Source organism: Tenrec ecaudatus, chromosome 9 (assembly GCF_050624435.1).
Source record: "Tenrec ecaudatus isolate mTenEca1 chromosome 9, mTenEca1.hap1, whole genome shotgun sequence".
NCBI classification, from domain to species: domain Eukaryota; kingdom Metazoa; phylum Chordata; class Mammalia; order Afrosoricida; family Tenrecidae; genus Tenrec; species Tenrec ecaudatus.
The window spans coordinates 134634166-134656624 of record NC_134538.1 but is presented as its reverse complement, the minus strand read 5'-3'; the positions used below and the strand labels follow the sequence as shown (position 1 = coordinate 134656624).

The 22459-nt window shown below is 39.8% G+C and overlaps 1 pseudogene; it reads right to left on the bottom strand.

Moving 5' to 3' along the window:
- Window positions 1-8209: 8209 nt before the first annotated feature.
- Window positions 8210-11376, bottom strand: LOC142456155 (SERPINE1 mRNA-binding protein 1 pseudogene; annotated as a pseudogene).
- Between the last annotated feature and the right edge of the window lie 11083 nt (window positions 11377-22459).

The window sequence follows — 22459 nt, the reverse complement described above, 5'->3', positions numbered from 1 at the left end:
GTGACCAAACAAACTCACAGAAATACAAGCTGGAGAAATTAACAGCTTACAAATCAGGATTCATGTAGCACAATACTGCTTCTCGGTCATAGCCATTGAGAGGTGTCTCTTTCTGATCCTCAGCCACAGCCATTAGGCCCCTTGGCCTCTAACCTCCTTGAAAGAGTATCACAAAGCTCCTTTAGCACTGAGGAATGTCCACAGACCACCTTTTCCACAGGTCCATGCTGCCAAAGGCTTTATTCTTCCATGGCCTGGGAAACCTGCCACTCTGCGTGCCACTCTGTGTCTGCTACTGCTGCCCCTCTGCCTCGGGGTCTCAGACAGACTCCTCTTGGTTCTTTTCTTGATGGTGCTGGGAGTCCCTTTCTTTCTATGTCTCAGGCAGTTCACTTTATAACCAGCAGGAGGGCCAAACAATCTATAGACTAATTGTATCAAGCTCACTTGTACATATGTTCAGGCCTATATTTAAGTAATAGATTTTCTATTTAGTTGCTATTTAAACTAGGAATGTTATTTTTAATTTCGTTGCTGCTCAATTTTCACATTGGTAAAATTAGATTGAAAGAGTCCTGGCGGCATAGTGGGTTATGTGTTGGGCTGCTAAACACAAGGTCAGCAGTTTGAACCCACCAGCTGCTCCAAGAAAAAAATGATGATATTTTCTTCTCCCATAAAGGATTAACAGTCTCAGAAATCCACAGAACGGTCCCATTCTGTGGTCATTACAGGATCACTGTGAATCAGAATCAATGCAATGGCATGAGTTTCATTGAGTTTATATCTATAGGTCAAGAATGAAAACACTCCTGGCATGACATAAGCAATTTATCAATTCTAGTTAATTAACTTACAACAATTAGCTATAATGTGGCACAGTGGATCACACACTGGGCCTGTGAACAGCTATGTTAGCCATTGGAACCCACAAGCCATTCTTAAGGAGGAAGAGAAAAATGAAGCTTCCGCTCCCGTAAATAGTTCCAGTCTTGGAAACACAGAAGCAGTTCAACTCTCCCTTACAGGGTCGCTACAAATTAGAAATCTACTCATTGTCATTGAGTTTGTGGGTCATTGCTACATTTCCTCTGTTTGGAAATGATTCAAATAAAGAGCGTTGGTGGTCCTGTGGGTCATGAAGCAAGCTGCTTCGTGACAAGGTCAGCAGTTCAAAGCGGCCACTTCCCAGGAAGCTAAAGAGGCTCTCTGCTCCTGTGTAGATTGAGAGTCTCAGCACCTCTAAGGGATGGTTCTACTCTGTCCCGTAGGGTTACTGTGAACCAGAATCAATTTGATGGGAGTGGAGTGCTTGATCTTATAAAGTGGTGTGTTTCCCCCATCCCCCTACAAGTTAATAGCATGATTCATGAATATTTTATGATTAATTGGGTATCCATCAGAATACTGTAATGATTACATTCCTTCAGAGATTAGATTCATTTTACATATCTTTTCAAACGGTATAAATGTACCTTCTGTTCTCCTCAGTTCAGGTGGATTCAGGAGGCAACACTGTCAATTTTGGATTTTCCTCTGGATTGGGGATGGATCCTCTCGACAAGGCCCCCAGATTCCTACTCATCCTTTGCACTGGTACCAGTAATCATCCCAAGACACTGTGTCTTTGGCATATTCAAAATCTTCCATGATTCCCTACTAATAAGAGATTTGAGTCTAAGGTTTTACCTAGTTTTGTTGTCTTTTGTTGTTTTTGCAATCAAATCACTTTAATGAGTAGTCGTTGGGGGGCTGGGAGCTATGTCATCCGATGACTGAGGTCTGACTATCACAGCAGCTGACAGCTGGAGTTCTTCTTAAAACTATCATTCAACTTTTTCTTCCTGTATGTTCCCCTTACACAAACCCTCTCACATTCTGAAACTTAGACATGCCCATACACACTAACTGGCCTTTTCACACCCCCTGCACCCAGCATGAACTTTATTTCTCAATGCCATTGTCCTGGAGGACAGAACTCTCATTGTGACATCCTCCAACCTCATTTCATTCTACGAGGGGCTACCCCCACCCCCAAACAGAAACTGTTGTTCAAAGCTATGTATTTAAATGTTTTATCAAAATACCCTTATGACTTTTACAGTACTCTCCATTACACCTAATACACTTGTCACATTTGCAGTTCTGTCCTTGGAAACGTTTTTGAAACTCTTCTGTTTGGGTGACTGACAGCACTTCCCTCATTTTTACTCTTCACTTCTTCTAAGTCCTCAAATCACTGTCCTTTCATGTCCCTCTTTAGTCCCTCTCCATTTGAGGAAACAAAAAGAAGTTGCCCAGAGCAAGGTCCTGTGATTAAGGTGCCTGGGGCAAGAGAAACATGCTACTTTTTGCCCCAAACGGGTGAACTGAGGTGGCTGTGTGAACAGGTCCCTTGTCATGGTGGCCAAACCAGACCCCGGTCTGCCATAAATCAGACCCTCTGAACAGAAAGCTTGATTAACAGCAAGACTTGGTGGAATGAATCCAATTACACTACGAGTCAACATTTTTGTCCATTCAGGAAGTTGACAGATGTCCAGATGAGGTTTGTCATCATTCAACATTTCACCTTTTATGAAACAAGAAAACCACTCATACAATTGGGTTTTTCCCATAGCACTGTCCTTTTAAACTGTGTTCAAAATCACAGCAGTTTCTATGACACTATTCCTGAGCAGGAAACAAAATTTCAGTCACACATTGTTCTCTTAAAATGACCATTACAAAAAAAACCAAAAAAAAAAAAACCCAAAAAAACCCGAAGTTTGAGTGAAACTTCTTTTATAAAAAAAATTTGCTGTGACCTGAAAGAACCTTCCAAGGTGATGCCACTGGGTGCACTAACTCAGAGTGAATTGCTCTTTGTTCGCCTAGAATCTGCCCAGTACAATTCTGAGTTGTTTTTTCTTGGTACCCCCTCCTATACTAAACTTATTAGAATTATTTACACTTTACTCTTCCAGCAAGGTTTTGTGTCCATTAAAGGCCAAGTAGACTCTCACACCGTGTCACAGGTAACTATCAACTTCAGATAAAATATTAAAAACCCACTAAATTCCTGAAGGTATCGGTCAAAAATCAGATTCTGAAGGTATTTGAGAGAAGAAAGCAGCACTCTCTTACTTTTATACCTTCCAACTTTAGGATGGGATCCAGTCTGCATCTTATAGATGCCAACCCTTTACTCAAAAATGTGCCATATTCAGGGTTTGAAGAAATAAAACAGAGTCCAGGGCAAACACAAACACTGGAAAGTGGATTCAAGAATATAGAAAGTTAGTGAAAAATAACCCAAATACTATACACACTCTCTTCAAATCTGTGGCTGTACATAAATATGTTATTGAATCCCTGACAACAACTCAATTGGCCAGCTAAGCTGAAGAAGCAGAACTGATGTCTAAGCTGTGTCCTGAGAAAGCAGGGTTTATGATTTGAACTTAATTAAATTGTCTGTCAACACAGACATAAATTAATACTTTCAAATCCCAAACCTCTAAAATATAAACTTCATAATATTCTGAATATATCAGTGATTGAATTTGAAGAAATAGAAAATTCTGACCACGTCTCAAAAGGCAAACTGTCAAAGTCTAAGTTTCAGGGATATACATATGCTGGAATTAGACCAGGATTTTAGATAAGTATGGTAATATCTCAATAACATAGTAAAACTATGTCTATAATGAATTAAATTTTTAAAAACCTCTGCAGATAAATAAAATTATTTTAATAGGTAGATATATACGAATTCAATCTTTGTCTTCTAAAAATGATTTCCAAGGCCTCATCTCTTCCTGAAAATTAATGCTCTTCTCTTTTCCAAACTGATGTTTGTACCCCGACTGGAGCAACTTGTTTTTATTTCATTATTTATTCATGCATATTTCTATATTCTTGATCATAAATACCTGACATCATTGATAGGAAACTGCCTTCCAGCTCTAAAAGCCAGTTGTGAACTCAGTGACAACATTGTCATGAGTTACCATCTCTAGCTCTGGAGTAAGACAGACCTGTTTGAATTCTACCTCCAACAACCCTCCTTAAGCCTTCTAAGATGCAGTTTTCAAAATTGGAAACACACTCATGTAATATATATATATATATTGATATATATATTACATGAATATATGATGTGTATATTCATATCATATATATATATTCATATATATATGACTGTTTTAAGACTTTGTGGAGACAATACAGATAAAGCACTCAGTGATTTATAAATATATTCCACAAAATATTATCGATTCCCACGACAGTTAATTTTGTATGTGACCTTGAGGCAATCGTGTTCCATTACTTAGTCAAATACTAGTCTAAATGTTTCTATGAAATAATGACATGTGATTAGCACTTAAGCCAGTTGGTCTTAAAGTCTATTGCCTTATATAATGTAAGTGAGGCTCGCCGAGCAAGTTCAAGGTGTTAAGAGCAACATTTCCTAAAGGAGGATTGTTTTCAGAGTAATATAAACACGAGAGGGCTTCAAAATGTTCCTGGAAAAATTCCACTCTATTTTAATTCCATTTTTTCTTCAACATATTCAAGCCCCTGGTAGATCCTCTGCTGGAATCCCTCTCTCCCATATCCCTAACCTACAGATTCAGGCCACAAGACTTGCAGTTTGTATAAGCCAGTTCCTCAAGATAAGCCTTACACTCTTTCGACATATCTAAGAGGGAGCTTCAAATTAGTTCATGAAGAAGTTCCAGTCTCTTTCAATTTTCCCCTGACTTTTGAAGTCCTCTTGTATCTGTGTATCTTTATATAATGGGTTTTGCTTTTGTTTCAGTCAGATACCCCTAAGATTACACATCCAGTGTGCATAAAATTCTACTAGGGACAGGAGACAAAGTGAGAGGCAGGCTTGCAGTATACCCAACTGCATAATGCGCAGTAAGAGAAGCCTAATAAAGAGGAACGGAAGGGCCAGTTAGCAGGGGCGTGTCTCTACAAAGGCACACCTACTCTTGTCTTTCTAAACTTCCATGCCACTTAAGAAGGCAAAGCCATGTGTTTGAATGCCAGGTATTGAGTCCATTAATCAGATGTCAACGATTGGAGCGGTGATGCCCAATGGAGCAACCAATCGGAATGGACCGACCAGATTGCTTCTCCTTAGAGGGGGCTTTCACTGCTCATCTAGGGAGGAATTTTATTGTTAGAGGCAAAAAACAGAATATAATAACTAAGCCAGTGGGTTGGCATGTGGTGCATTAATTGTAGTAATTGTAGGTTACGAAGAGGTAGATCTCACACTGCTAAATGTTGATTACAAGCTGGAAATTGCTGCACAGGAATTGCGCTTCTGGGCTTTAGCTACAGAGTTTGTTTTTGTTTAAATCTGTTTGAGTGCAGGGCAGAGAGGCATTTCTAGAAAAAACAATTAGGCAACTTGGTAGCACATGATCTCTGTGGGAGAGCTGTCGCAGGACGCTGTGACTGAGATGGTAAGAATGGCAAGCAACCCTTCAGTCAAGACTGGTTTTACCAATGAGCCCCCAACACACCACATGCACACGCTCACACATTCACAGACACTGGTCCCGACTTCAGAGTTCAGTGTTTACAAAGGCTGCGCACATTGTTGAGAAAAATAGAAAGCACAAATGAAGGTACTCATTCTTTGGATGAGTGCCCGTCCAGAGACTTTATCATCATTTTGAGTGTGAGTTACTTCCATCGAGGTCAGCGAGATTGCTAGGCCTTCCCGGGGTTGTTTGTCTTTTGTTGCTTCTTGCTTGTTTTCACTCCGATGGCTAAAGGACATTCCGACAGTGCAGTCTAAGTTCCTGGGACCAGGGACAGAAACTTTTAAATGGGCTCTAAGTGTCTTCTGGGTTTCTAAGCGTCCCTTTATGCTCCCTGGTTCGGGTGCATAGCCATTGTTCTAAGGGTTAAAAACTGCACTCTCACAATGACAAGCCTTATTACTCAGTCAAAGTAAATGGATCACCACGTAACCTCTCAGAAATGTTCTTCCTTAAGCTATTAAAACATTCCATGCCCTTAGATGACAACAATTTCTCTGCCTTTTGAAAATTCTTTTCTATCCTGCAGAGTTCATAGAGATATGCTTGGTTAAAATCAACTTATATAAAACTATGCACTGTAAATTCTGACACTTCTGTTTGAATCTCTTTTCAAACACTTGTCTTTGCTCACCATAATAGATGTCAGTTCTTCTGATGTAGTTCAAGCATGAGCTTCATATGAAGACTCAGCTCTGTCTATTGCATTTCTGAAGCTTGCACTCACTGAAGTTTTGTGCTGTTTCACATCAAAGATAGGCAAGAATCACCTGCTGAGTTCACATGCATGGAGCAAAACATCTTCAAATCACTTTTTCTAGACAAAAGTTATTTTTTTAATATTAAGCTTTCAATAGGATGTGGACTTAAAGACAAACTCACTCCTCGTTAAGGTCGCAACATTGTTGTATGTTTCATCTAGAACTGATTTTTGAGCCAGTTTTTAAATTAAAGGTAATTTGCGTAGTTGCTTCAGATTTGAACTGAGCTGCAAAGAATTCACCATCACTCAGCCCTTCCAGATGTGATTTTATTCAATACCTAGTTATTTCGCACAAAGGTAAAAGTGCTTTGAACATTCCTAAATCAAAAGAGAATCAGAATATTTCCAACTTTAATAGATGTCCTTGACATTAGTTACAGACGTAATTCTATTCAAAATAAATACTGTGTACAAAGTATTTGAAAATGGCAGAATCTTATTTCTAAAAAAGTAACATTTAAGTTTCAAAGTCACTACAAACAATATTGTAGATGTATTGTTTTGGGGTAGCAGCAATCGTTCAGAATTAGAGTGTGCTCCTTCTGAGCAATGTGACTTGGCATCACTGGAAGCACCCAGGCATCTCCTGACTAACAAACGGGCACTAAACAGAGAGTACAGAAAGTTCTGTGCTTCTGATGGCTATGATGTTCTGGATGAAAGTTATGAAATTAAAATTCTAAATTAGTCATTAAATTATAAACAGAAAAGTAAGGAAATGCTACTGAAAATGAGTTCTAACTCCTGAGATAAACTTAAAACCAGTCCATTTGGTAATTTGCTTCTGTGCCACAAATGACCAAATTTTAACTTTCAATAATAAAATTTGGAAGCATATCGTAATATTTGTACTTTTAACCCTAGTTAGAACATATATGAAATGCATTCAGTTTACTCTCCCTGCCTTCTCTGTGTAAAGAGGCAGTGGTGGGCCAGTGGTGGAATCCTTGCTTTTCATAAGGGAGCTCTAGATTTGATTCCCAGCTACATCATCTCAAGAGCAGCAGCCACCCGTCTGTCAGGGAAGGCTTGTACAATGACAGAAGAGAAATATGCAGAGATTGACTTTTCTGACCCATAAAACGAAGGCAGTGGAGAAAGATAAGGATAAAATGTCATGCCAGTGTAATTCCTTAGCTAACTAGTCAACCAGAGAATAGCCATTCAAGTCCAAAGTACCTACGCCTTTCTTGACTGCGATCACATTGTGAATGATCTTTTTATGCTGTGAGGGACTCTGATTAGAGAAATGTTTTCAGTTTAAATCCTGCAAAGGGTAAGCTTAGGAGTGGAACCAGTTTAGATTTTAGCTAAGAATACTGAGATATAAAAAGGGAGGAAAAAACACCGGAGAATTGCTAGATAGCCCTTAATTCATGTTTTAATTTTCTAAATAAGCCATTTCTTCTATTAATAATTATGATACATGTTATTTGAATGAACCATGATGTGTGTGGCATAGACTATTAGCTGCTTATCAAACCCATCTTCTCTCCTTCTTGACCACACTCCTACTCTACCTTCTCTTTCAAAGTTGGAGTTGCCCCCCCATAAGGTTTCCCCTTCCAGCTTGAAAGACAGGTTTTGAAAAGTGTCGCCCCTCTAGTCATCTAAATCCTTGCAAGACTATGTCACTCTCCCACGGAGTTACAGTAGTTTGTTTTACTCTACTATTATGCTTTAATTACTTCAATAAACCTTTGTGGCATAATCACTACGCATTTGAGGTCCAATTGTTCAAACAGGAGAGTTCAAAAGAGATGGCATCGGATTCGTGGAAGGCTGTTCAAAATAAAGACCTGGAAAAAGTAGAACTCTGTCTCCTAAAACGCAATGCGGGTGCCTATAGGCAGTGGGAGAAGGGAGTTGTTTTGAACTCTCCTCCTTAGCTCCTCAATTTCAGTCACCTTATTCTCAGGTCAGCCCTGTGATGCTCGTCGGGTGCTTCCGCGGTCACATTTGATGGATTATCCGGCTCAGTCAGTTAGTTCAGCATTGACAGTTCCCTAGTTGTGAGCTCCCTACCTCCATTTTTGTCTTCTCACTTCAGGCCAGATATATCGCTTCCACTGTGCCTATCAAATTCACGTTTGCCATGAGAATCAAATCCGCGTGCGAGTCCCATTCAATGTCCACATCTACAAGACCACCCTGGCCTAGGATAGGCCAGCCAATGAAAATCGGCCTATCAACGGAAACTTCTCCTCCCTCACCTGTTTCTTCAAGTGGTTTTTCACATCGTCTTTCCTGAAGTGGTCACCTTTCTTATCTTCCGTCAATTATTGTCCCTTCCCCCTGAAGTTGTTCATCAGTTCTTCCAACGCGCCTCATTCCTTCTTTCACAGACTTCCCGGGGTGGGGGTCGGGGCTGCATCTTTGTTTCCTTTTCACCAGGACAGCATTGGATACGGGTCATCTTTCTGGGACTCTGGCCAGCTGTCTACACGATGGAGTTGGTCTGGCCTGCATCCCGAGCTGCGTTCTTGGCCTTGGTCCCCAATGCTGCAGCCATGACATTTTTGTTTTCCCTTGTCTCTGCTGCCTTCATCCCCTCAAGGGATCTGGTTCATCATCAAATAACTGACCAAATTGGTTGGTGAACACGCAGTTGAATAAGGACCCACTTGGTGATGGTGGTTGTGCAGCACATTGCAGTGGGCTGCGCTGTGCCAAGAGCCTGCTTCAGCTCCCCCCTCCAGTGGGTCGGGTTGTGAGACCATGCGTATGTTCCAAGATCCAGAAAATCCACTTTATGATATATACAAATCAAAATGGATACAGATGTTAACCAAAAGCCATGTATACAATTGTTCTGGGAATATTATTTATACTCGTCAGTATGTGAAAACAAAATGTTATCACCAACAAAGGAATAGATCATGAGATATGCTGATGTGATTGCAGATTAAACACCAATACACAAGCCCTTAAAAACTACTGCTTTACAGAATGACATGAGAGAAGGACAGGGAACAAATTCTCACTTCCCAGGTGGGAGACGGAGGTTCGATTCATGGACAATGCACCACAAGCACAGCCACCGCCCTCTGTGGAGCAATGGCATTGCTGTGATGCCAAACACGTTTCAGTGCAGTTTCCAAACTTACACTAGGAAGACACCTACTCTGACGATCTGCTCCACTTTCCACCCCCCACCCCTGAATCCCATGGATCAGAATATGATCCCTTTGTGTATGGGGAACCCATGAGTCAGGGACCGACACAAAGCCGCTAGCAACAACATAAATATTAAGCAGATAAGATCACATTCTAAAGACTGCATATGATATGAGTCCACATATATAAAGTTCAACCCCCCTCACAACATTAATTAATTCTTATACCTAATAAGAATGGATTAATTGTGGTGTGTAGATTATGTCTCACTTCATCCAGCTATAAAAAACAAATGAAAACCTCTGTTGATAGTTAAGAGATTGTTTCCCTTTGCAAAGTTTACCACGTGACGCTTCTCAATTACTGATACAATTGGATGTCTTTCCTATGGGTGGTGGTCAGACAGGCTTGTTTCCTTACAAACCACATCCAAAGAGATTTGCATCACTCACTGGATGATGTTATAAGTCAATAGAAAATGCATTTTCTATATAAAAAGAATGGGAGTCCTCTGAGGAAATGATAGAAGTTATCGTCTGGAACTGTAGCAAGACAACTGGGTTAGGGGATGGCTGTTGCAATTTGTAAGATGTTCCAGGCATCTACCGGGCTTCTGTGCCCACCAACATGATTTCTAGTGCTTCTGAAAAACCTGACTCAACTTTGTGCCCCACGCCTCAGGTAACTGAATCACTGAATCACATAACTAACGCCTCAGGTAACTGAATCACTGCTCTGTCTCTTTGCAAGTTGAAAATAAACTTAACAAAAGAAATAGTTCTCATGGGGACAATGTAACAAACTGAAGGACAAGAGAAAAGGTTGTGAAATAGCCTGATGTTTCATCACTGGCAACTTAGAGACACATATTCCATTATAGTTCTTCTATAAAGTGAATTATTTGTGGAAGTATAAGTCTGATGCTTTCATTTGACTTGAAAGGATACTTGAGCAATGACAATAATAAAAGGATTGAGAAGAGTCAAGTGTGTGGTTACTTTTTCGGAGGCATTAGCTAGTAGAGGGGCATGAAAAGAGGAAAACTTTCAACAGGGCAGATTGACACAGTAGCTTCAACAATGGGCTGGAACTTAACAACAGCTGTGAGGGTGGCACAGGACTGGAAAGTGTTTCCTTCTGTTACATACAAGGTGGCCCTGAGGCATCGTCTTACGTCTTGTAAATTCTAACCTTTATGTCATTAATAAGGTCAATGGCAATCTAAATTTTCTAGAATTGCTAAAATTATCATCGCAGATGGCTTTCACAAACTGAAACTCAATCTTTCACAGTTTAGGCAGTGGCCCTGCCCTCCACACTGTGTGTTGGCCATGCTCTTGGGATTCTGGGTAGTGGACCCTTGGTCCAGGGCTTCCACCCCACCATCCAGACCCATTGGGAAAGGAGCTCTGTTCTACCACTTTGGGAATCCCCATTCTCCTAGTTCAGTGGGGTGGCAATGGCATCCCTCTCAACCTTTGAGACACCGTTCTTCAGTTTCTTGAGAATGGCAGCCCACCCTGTCAGCTTTGGACACCCGAACCAGTCCCCTCCCCCTGGCACTTGTGTACAGCAGCTCCACAATGTACAAATGAGTCGGTGAAGTCGTGACTCTGAAACTGAGGAGTCTAGGACCTATGCATGGTCCCCCACACTTTGAGATCCCAGAGGTTCTTACCCTTTGAAATTGAGGTCACTCTGCTTCCCAATCTCCTTGTCTTTCAGTTTCCTGGTCTTCTAGAGAGGCCAATTTGGCTTCCCCTCTGCTTGGGCAAGTGCTACAAAGCTTGTTAGCTCCAAGGACACATGCCTCGAGGTGCCTCACTTGGCCAGAAAGCTTCTCGCTTGAAGGCACTCATTTGCTTCATGGCTTGACTTCAGTGCCACCTTGTGCTGCTCTTCTGGCTCGGCTACTACTGTGTGTTTGCCACTCCAGCTCACCACCTGTGCCATCTTCAAGTTACTGCTCCCCAGACTTCCTTCGGAACCCTCACGAGAATTGCCTATAAAAATCCACTAGTCCACCAGAAGGCATTCTAGCAATGTAGGCTTTTAAGATGACAATAATAAAGCCAACCAAACAAACTCACTGCCTTTGAATCAATGTCAAGTCTTAGTGACCTCTAAGAAAGAGCAGAACTGCATGTGCAGGCTTCTGAGACTGAAACTCCTTTCGGGAGTCAAAAGCCTCGTCTTTCTCCCACAGAGCAACGTGTGATTTCCAACTGCTGACCTTGTGATTAGCTGCCCAGCTTATAACAACTCTGCCAGCAGGTCTGTCCGTTGCCCAATTCCCAAACACACCCACATTTTAGGTATTTGTTAGGGCAGCACCCTGCTTTTTGGGTTATCGAAGTCTGTCTTAGTTTCCTGGTGCTGCTATCCCAGGATTAACAAAATCAGATAGGTTTAACAAACAAAAGTTTATTCTCCCTTAGCTTAGGAGGCTATAGGTTCAAATTCCGAATTCTGACTTTAGGAAAAGGCCTTTACTCTGTGTACCTTCTAGCTCTAGGAGCTTCTCACTCCAAAAGATGGAAGTCCACTCCTAGTGCTATTTTCATGGTAGTACTGAGAGGTTCTTTATCGCTGCTCCCTTTTGATTATTTTTATAAAAGGTGACCTAGGCCATGCCACACTTGAGAAATTCCTCTTACATCGAATCAGGGCTATGACCCCATCCAGAATATGGTGCCTTCCCCTAATTCTTCTCCAAACAAGGCTGCTGTATACCATTCTCTTCATCTTACATCTTACTGCTCAATTATATCAAATCACCATGTGAAGAATGATTACATCATTACACAACTGCTAGGTTATGTAATCACATCATTATATAACTGCCAATGAAGGGCAAGCTGACTAGTTGACACATACTTTAAGAGCGTGTGGTTTCACCCATTTACACATTATCTTGAGTCAATCTCTTTTGAGATATAAATGAGATTGATCAAGCAAGAAGAGATCAGAGGGGAGCCTACTACTATCACAATACAAAACTGTGAAAACCAGTATGTCCTTTGGACTCACAGTCCCTCTGCGAGGAACAATCTCAACTCGGGGATAGACTGATATCAAGACACATCAAGATTGCCAAGGGGTTCAGGCCCACAGATGTTAACAAGAGATGGACCCTTCCCCCAGAGCTCACAGAGATAAAAAGCCTTCCCCCAGGGCTCACCTCTGAAACGGAGAGAATGAACATCTGTTTGCTAAGCCTCCCACTTGAATTCTGAAACAGCAGTGCTAGATAACTAAGAGAGTGGGCATTAGAAAGCAGCATGATCAATTTATAAAACACATCAGTAAGAGAATACGATTAATGGATAGAGATGAAGGTAGACAGAGGACCAGAAATTCTGGGCTAAGAATGTGATTGCAATGTTTATTTTGACTGGGAAAATATTTCACTGCAAAGGTGACATGTGAATAAAAGCTGGCAAGAGGCGAGTGGGCAAAAAGCCACGGAGACATCAACTCTTGTTTGGGAGCAAAGCCAAGCACTGCTGGCGATCTTGCGAATGCAGAGAACTGTGCGATGTGGAACAGTGCTGCCCTCGATCCTGACTTGTGTTGCCAGTTATCACTGCACACCCTCTCCGTAACTTTTTCAACTCTGCTCTGTGCCCTTGCCTTGCTCTCCTAAGGGGCTTCTTTGTCCCAGGGATGAATAGAACTCCCCAGACCTCTGGAGCCTAGGTTGATTTTGAAAAACGGGCAGATGTCACTGGTGGGAAACGAATAAAAAGAAGGTGAGCGGGAGTTCAGAGTACTGACTCCGGCAAGTCGACTCCGATTCTGACTGCAGCTTCCCAGCTTCTCAGCTGTGGCCCTCCACTTGGACAGCGCCCGATGTTCACTCCAGGGTCCTGGAAGAGCCCCCACTGTTCACACACAGCTCCAGGCTTAGCAAGATTAATGGCTAGAATCCTAGCCTCGAAGTACCACCCTAAGATGTTTCCGAATCTCGGTTCCCCTGAGCCCCGCCCAGGCTTCTATAACTTAGTCTTAGTTCCCTCTCCTCTGTTATCCACTTCTATTGCATTTTCTGTTTCCTCGTGCATCGGAACAGATACAAAACCCCTATAATTATACGCTTGTCCTTTCTAAGATTGTTTCTTCCTTGAAATAAAGGAGCAAAAGTATACCTACAAATGTCTCAATATTATTGCAAGAAACAAATTACATGCCATTTTAAAAGTCTTTTAATGCAATGTCTAAAAGATAGAATGCACTTATTAAGTGGTAACCATTAATATTACAATTTTAATTTTAATATAAAAATGAGGAAGACAGCCTCTTTCAGGGAGGATAGTCCAGAATGAGATATGGTCCCATTTATTACCAGTACATATCGAGAGGACATAAAATAGCTCTTCATTTACACAGGTTATTAAAATGACATAATAGCAAAGGGATCGAATCAACACACCATTTTGCTGCCAGAAATCCACTGTAATCATTCAGATTTGCTTAGGACAAAAGGTCTTTTTTGATCTGATTTCTATCTGCAGCTTCATCTCTAACTGCTCCCCTCTCTCTTCCTTTTATGTTGCAGGCTCACAGGGTTATTGTCCGGCTGTATCTTGCTAAGCTCATCTCCTTCTGCAGGCACTACCCCTCCTCACTCTGCTTTTCTCTCTTTTCGTTTGATCATTTGGCCCAAGTCAGAACCAGGCCTGGTTCTATCTCCCAGTGACCACACATGTATCAGAGGAGACCTGCACCGCTTGGGGTTGCCATGGCAGTGACGTCACAGACGTCGGACCTTTCTCCTGCAGTGCTGTTGGCGGATTTGAAGCACGTCTTCCATAATATTTCAGCCACTTGGTTAATATTCTTAGGACCTCTAGCTCTTTAACACTTTACATGATCTCAATCATAACATTTTTCACATAGTATAGAAATTCTGTCATGCAGACTAGACCAGTGTTTTCTCTTTGGGAAAAGAGAAAGGACTCTTTCATGTCTTCTTGTTCAGAAGAAAAAAGTTTTAAAATCTTAAAAAAGGTAAAGGGAACCAGAATGAAATAATGGACATATTTTATGTAGAATATTTTGGTAAAACACATCATTTAACCCCGGTTTAAAAAACAAACAAACATAATGAAACATATCAAGAAGGCTAAATTCACTAAAGACGTTTAAGGTTTATCATTGATTATTTGATTTGGGCATTTTGGCATAAAGTTGATACTTTTTATTTAGAGTTCTGAGATGATTATAGAATGCTTTGGGAACTTTTGAAAGTTTTATGAAACTATCAATATTTTAATTCATTGTAGATTTGTCTTTATAAATCAAATGCCTCAAAGTTTTCTAAATAATATATATAGATATATTTAAGAATGTTATTTTCATTGAATATTTGACATTGTAGGTTGACAATCATATACAATTTAAGCTTTAGTAAACAATAAACTATCAAAATGTAAACTCCTAGTGATGTTAATAATGAGAGTAACTGAAGCTGAATGAGTATACTGTTCCAGACAGAGTATTAAATTATTCTATCATAACATCGTTTTCTGTAGCACAAATTAGCTCCCAGGTGGATCAGTAAATAGGAAAATGATATTAGAATAATGAATAAGTCATGTGATTTTTCTTAGCACATTAGTGTTTTTATATCGTAGAGAGCAGTAGCTGAATGCAGCATCAGCTCCATGACACGGCTGGTCAAAGAGAACTACAGGACCGTACCAACCGCGTCTACTCTGCTACTTCCTGCCCCCTCATTCCGTTTGGCCATGTGTTCCATTGGAGGGATTTGTATATGGATTTTCCTGATATTTGTCCATTCTCTCCTTATTTTTGTAATTCAGTAGCCTGAAGCCTCCTTTATATTATTTCAAGAAAGCTACCTTCGTCTCTTTTTTTCCAAACCATTTTATAAGGAGTTAATCCAGACATCATAACTTCCATCAATCATATCAAGCAGTGTTGTAAAATTGCTACCAAAAATCAGTTCAGAACATTTTTCTTCTTTCTTGAACCCCCGGATATCAGCTCTCCTTTACCCCCATCTCTATCCTGCTCCCCCTCTTCTCACCCCAAGGGTCCTTATTCTAGTTGTCTCTGTAGACTCCCCTATCCTGGGTTTCAAATACCCAAACCCAGCAAGGAGTCAAGAAGCCTACCACCAAGGACAAACAACAATAGAAATAAACCCCCTGGTATGAAACAATAACAACAACAACACAGAATGGAGATCAAGTGACGAGGTTTTACCCACTCAAATTAGGCTTATCTTTTCTCTCTCCTAAAGCCATCACTCCAGTTCCCACGGTCTGGTTCCCAGGTGACTCCATCCCTCAGGTATGGTGACAGGGAAAACACCAGATGCTTATTTCCTGTGGAGATCCTGAAAATGTAATTTAGACTTCCACTGTCATCCATAGCCTTCGACACATCAGACTCTCACGATTTAAGGTCTGATACTATTCTCTCCTTTGGATTTGGATGATCTAAGTTACAATCCTTGGGTTGTGGAGGTTGGTGTGCTTCTTCCGTGTGTGTTTAGTTAACGTCTCACATGGATCAATGGATGCTGGTTTGGAAACAAGCCTTTCAGACCCCAGACTAGTCTATCTGATAGCCAGACAACATCTATTTCCATCACCACACTTAGCTATGCACCCATGTCTTCTGTGTGTCCTTCCCTTCCTGAGAGCAAGTATCAAGCAGGGCCATGATGTAAGAACTAACAGTTATTAGATTGGAGCTAAGTGTGAGTCCAAAATCTAATCCTAAATCGATGGCTTTTATCTTCCTCTGGTTCACCTTAGAGACACCCTTGTTATTTTATGGAAGATGATCTTATCTGTCATCATATCAGGGCCTTCTGTTTATGTAGTTATAAAACCCTCAAGAGCCCTGAGAGTATAGTGAGTGAGCACTTGGTTGCTCACCAAAAGGTACATGGCTCATATCAATCAAAGGCATCATGGGAAAATATGGGACAGTCATCTTTTGTAAAGATAAATGTCCTTTAAAACTATAAGGCACCTATTTACTCACTCTTACTGGTTCCCTATGAGTCAAATCAACTGAGCAGCTGTGGGCTATGGCTTGGTTTTAGTTGATCAAATGAATTATAGTATGCGGGTACAATGCACTATTATGTAGATGTAAAAAAGCATAGAACATTTCTATCTATTGATATGGATAATCGCTGGAATCACTGTTGAGGGGAAATCCTGAAAGTGCAGAGAAATTAATATTCTATGACTTTTGTGTAAGAAAAGAGAATACAAATGCATTTATAAGTATTTCTTGTCTTTTTGGGGAAAAATTGAATGATAAACCAAGAAATAATAAAAATGGTCCTCTGTGGGGTGGAACTTGACAAGATGGAGGGATTAGAGATGAAAGCATGATTTTACTAATGTAACATTTTATACTGGTTGACTTCTGAAAAATGCACAAAACTAAACATTGAAAACAAGCTGAAACACATTATGCTAGTTGTGTATTAAATTGACATCTAAACAGAATGTTATGACTTTAAACCCTCAGTGGAACACAGTCGAAGGAAGAAAAAAAATGTACAAAATCTTCAGCTTCACTCAGTGGTAAAAATACAGTTAAAGCAAATATGGTAAAACATGTTGACATCTTTATTATGGGGTGTAGACCTATGGTGGTTCTTCACTGTACTATTTATTCTGTTTGGGGATTTTCTTTGTATTTATGAAATTTTTCATAATAAATTTTGGAACCAAATTATAACCATTCTCTAAGACAAGAATTTTTGAGACATGTTGCTCCAAAGTAGATAATTTTACATACCAGTCTAACGTCTTCTCATACCCAATCTAGCAGAAAATAAAGAAAATTACTTTGTGAGCTGGGTATAGGAACCCCTCCTCCCACATCACCACCTCCGAAGCCCTGGCTGACTAGTGGATTATGCATTTGGCTGCTAAACGCACAGGTAGCAGTTAGAACTCAGCTCCTTGGCAGGAGAAAGGAAATGCTCTCTGTTCCCATAAAGATACACAGCCTCTGAAACCCGAAAAAGCAGTTCTTCTCTGTCTTACGGCCTCCTATCACTCAAAGCTGATTTGTTAGCTTTCACAACCACCATCAGTAGCCACTGAGTCCATTCAGACTCATGGTGGACCCATAAGCGTCAGGGACAAATTGTGCACCATAACGTTTCAACAGCTAACTTTTTTGGAAGCAGGTCACCCCACCCTACTCCACCCCAGCCCCTCTTTTTTACCCCCTGACTCAATACTTCCAATTAGCAGCAGAGAACACTAATCAGTGAACCACGTAGAACTCTGGCTGTAGAAAAACAGACAAACCGAGAGCTGTTGAGTTGCTTGGGACCCACAGCGACTCCGCAGGTCACCGTGGTACTGGTCCATGGAGTTTTCTAGACAGAGCATCCTGACTGGAGCAGGAGGCGCCTCTTTCTCCGCAGAGAGGAGCTGGAGGTCTGAACTGATGATCCTGTGATTCGCACCTCAGTGCATATGCACTATGTCACCAGGCTCCTGGATACAAGCCAGCACTGTTTAAATAAATAAAACTACTGAAGTATACAGAATTTGGTTTAAAACATAACTAGCTAATTTTAGGGTACAAACAGTAAATATTTCTCATCAGTGAGCGACCTAGTAAAGAAAGAAAAACAAAGAAATCTCATAGAAAGGAAGAAACATAATATCAAAACAGTGAAACAGTAAAGTACAGTCAATATAGAATTTCTAAAAACCAACAAATACGACAAGAATTTTAGTGAGAAAGTGAGCAGAGGGAAAGAACGGTTTGCAGAAGTGGAAGCTCAGTGACATTGAAGATCATTAGAAAGTGCAGTCCTGCTAATCAAAAAGTACGCTAACAGTTGACTCCCTGTGGACTCAAAAGGTTTGCCAGGAAGGTGGGATATAAGCTCCCCACCATCAAAGGTGCCAACCTTCCGGAGAGCACACGTACTATAAACAATGGCACAGTGATCCCCTAAAGGTTTCAAAAAAACCTCTCATGGGAAATATTTACACAGACAAAGCCTGAATTCAACTATTACATGCCAGGAAGGCCTACTTGTTGAAATATGCCAACATACTCATGCCCTTGGTGAAGCATTACAGCACAAATTCCCTGTGTGACACCCGCTGTCAGACCAATCCCCTGTCCTCTCACCTGGGACCATACGGACTCATTTTGTAAGTAAATGCATAACGCATTTCCATCGGGGGTTTTCAGGACCGTGAACCATTACTAAGACTGGTGTCTGCCTAATTACACAGGGCTTATGTTGCACCTAGGGAGAAAGACAGGGCTTTCTACTAACCAACCAACCCCCCCAAAAAATTACAATCGCAGAAACTCACAGGGGCAATTCTACCCTGTCCTACAGGGCCACTATCAGTCTGCATCGGCTTGAAGGCTGTGACTTGGCTTGGGGTTTGTATGATGTGCCAGTTACGATGTACTTGGCTGTAGTAGGGAAGCCGATGCAATCTGAGTGTGCATCATGGGAAGAAGGAATAGAAAAATGGGGGGCATCATGCAGCAGTTAGAAGCAAGGAGCTACGTTCATGAAGCAACCGTGACTTTATCACAATTTGGTCAAGTAGTCACATCTCGGTTATGATATGTAGGAGTATTTTTAAGAATTTATTTCTATACATGCAAGAATCTTGAATCAAAGTGTAAATAGATACATTGTTGTTGTTCTTTTATTAGGTGTTATACAGTCGGTCCCAACTGGTAGAACCCTATATACAAAAAAAAAAAAAGAAACCATTCCTGGTCCTGTCATGTCTTCATAATTTTGCTGTTTCAGCCTATTGTTGTAGCCACAATGTCAATCCATATCTTTAAAGTCCTCTCTGTTTTACCAAGCATGATGTTCTGATCCAGGGACAAGTTCCTCCTGATAGTAAACCCAAAGCATGTGAGAAGTCGCACTAGTCTCACTTCTAAGGAGTATTCGGACTGTTTTTTCTATGGTAGATTTTATTCTTCTGGAAGTTCATGGTTTATTTGATATCCATCATCAATAAAGAATTAAAATTCAACTCATTTTCAATCTTCATCATGCATTGTCCAGCTTTCATATGCACGAAAGACCATTGAAATTATCACTTGGGTCAGGCACACCTTACTTCTCACATTGAAATTATTGTCTTTTAATGCTTTAAAAAGGTATTTTGCTGTGAATTTCCCAAAGCACTATGTCTTTTGATTTATTGACTGCTGTTTCAATAGGTGTTGATTATGAATGTAAGTAAAATTAAATTCTCAACAATTTCAAACTTTTCTCTCTTTAGCAGTGTTGTTCATTCATCTAGTTGTAAGGATTTGTGTTCATGTTGGGGTGCAATCCATACTACAAGATGTAGTATTTAATCTTCATCAGCAAATGCTTCAAGTCCTCTGCTGTCAACAAGCAAAGTTATATCAACCACATGATGAGCGCTGTTAAGACGTTTTCTTCCCATCCTGATGTTGTAATCTTTTTCATGTAATCTGATTTCTCAGAGTATTTTTCCAGCATACATATTATACATGTTAAGTGAAAGATACTACCTGATGCCTACTTTTTCTGATGGTAAGCCGCCCGATATATCTTGTTTCATTTAAACATTTGCCTCTTGGTCGGTGAACAAGTTCCATTAACTCAAAATCAAGTTTCTGTGATTCTTGTTCTTCAAATTGCTATCTATATTTTGCATCATAAAAAAAAAACAAAGGTAAATATCTTTCTACTATTCTTTGCTTTCAGCCAATATCTGCCTGACATCATCAATTATTTCCCTGTTTCTGTGTCCTCTTCCTAATCCTGCTGGAAATTTTGGAAGTTCCTTCCTATACCCACTTTTAAAATTATCTTCCAGTAAAATGTTACTTGCATGTGGTATTAATTATATTGCTCAACAATGTTTGCATTCTGATTGCCTTTATTTGTATCTATGGGTGCTAGCATGGCTCTCTTCCAGTGTTGGTGAGGTAGCTGTATTCAACAATTATTGGGAGAGTTGAGTGAACATGTATGTTTTATCCTATCATTGAAACATTTTAATTGGCACAAACTATCTGTCTGGAACCTCATTCTTCTCCAATGTCTTCAGCGCATCTTGGAGTTGATCCTTTGAATACCCTTGGTTCTTAATTTTCTACTTCCTGAAGTTGTTAATTCATTTTGTACCTTCTTTTTTGTATACCTTCTATTTTCTTTGGATACTTCCAGCATTGTTCAATATTTTGTCAATAGAATATTTCAAGATTGGAACTTGAAGTTCTAATATTTTCCCTCAGTTATTTTACCTTGAAAAATAGGAACCGTGTTCTTCCTTTGATTTCCTAACTCCGGGTCTTTGCACATTTTCTCACCATGCTTGATGTGTCTCCTCCTGCAGCCATTTGAAATCACTGGTTCAACTCTTAGTTCACCATTTCTTCCATTCAATTTAATTACTTTCCATTCAAGAGCAAGTTTCAGGTTTTTTTCTGATATTATTATTATTTCCCTCTTTATCCTTTCTAGTCTTTCAATTTCTTCATGTATGATGTCCTTGCGGTCATTCCACAGCTCATTTGGTCTTTGGCCATTGGTGTTCAGTATGTTAAATCTGTTATTAAATGGTCTCTAAATTGGTCTCTAGGTCATTAAGATTGAGTATACTTTTGGGCGGGGGGAGGTTCTTCCCCACTCATCTTTTGAAGGCCTTCCAATCTGAGAAGGTCATGTTCTAGCACTATTTCAGATCATATTCCATGCTCATTCATAAAGTTTTCACTAGCCAATTAGGTTCTTCCTTAAGGTTTACCTCTATCTTCAAACTCTGCTAAAAACCTGTCTGCCCTGGGCCATCCCCTTTATATCTTAAACATCAGTGGCACAGCTTCCCACATCCCGGTAGTTCTTAAACCACTGCAATACAACAAAGAGACACATGAGTATCAGGTGTTTTTGTTAGATCTTTCAAAATCCCTTTGGCCAGGGACTTAGGTGGAGAGCAAATGTTTTGAGAATGATGAGGGCAATGAATATACGAATGTGCTTCACACAAGTGATGTATGTATGTATGTGATAAGAGTTGTATGAACCCCTAATAAAATGATTTTTAAAAGACCAAAAACTACCTAAAACAAAGAGAATGATAATGGCAACATATGTACAACTGTGCTTGACACAATGGATGGATGTATAGATTGTGATAAGATTGTATGAGCTCCAAATAAAAGGATTTATAATTAAAATTCTTAAAAAAGAAAATGCACAATAGAAAAAAATTGATGTGGAAGTGATGGTACAATTCTCTCCTTGCTATGATTGAATTATTAAACTATTGAATTATATGATATGTAAATTACTTTCCAATAAAACTGTTTAAAAAATTAAAAAAACAAAACAACATAAAATCCCTTTGTAAGAAAATGGGTTTCTTTTTTATAAGTCTTTTTAATCATGGTCTTTTAACTATAATAAAATAGCTAGATATGAGTAAGTATTTAAACCTCTTTCAGGAATTGGTCAACACTAAAGTGATGCTTACAGATCAATTTTATATATGGACATCATTCATTTTTAAAAGAAATCAAAATGTAAAAAGGCAAAAATAAACAAATGAACCAAATCAGTGTGAAAAATAACACAAGTAAGAATATTGTTCAGCAAAACTTATCATACAGGTTTAAAAGAAAAAAACTGTACAAAATACAAATGCAACACAAACAATCTGTTATGAATATCTATATATCAATAACAAAAAGTGCATCAATTTCCTAGGGAAATGGTCAACAGATCGTTTATGCTGCTAAACATTTGATAAACATTCTCTAAGTCTAGGATACCATTAACAATCTGGGAAATACAAACGATGTCCACAATGAGAGATTTTCTCACTTTCACCAGCCTATCAACAAGTGCTATGAGGAGATGGAGTGGAGTATTGTTCCGTGCAATTAAAATCTAAAATGTCACAGCCATTTCAAAAGCGGTGTGGCATTACCTAATACAGTTGATTATGTGAAAATCCTACATTCTAGAATTTCCACGCCTACCCATCTATTCTCT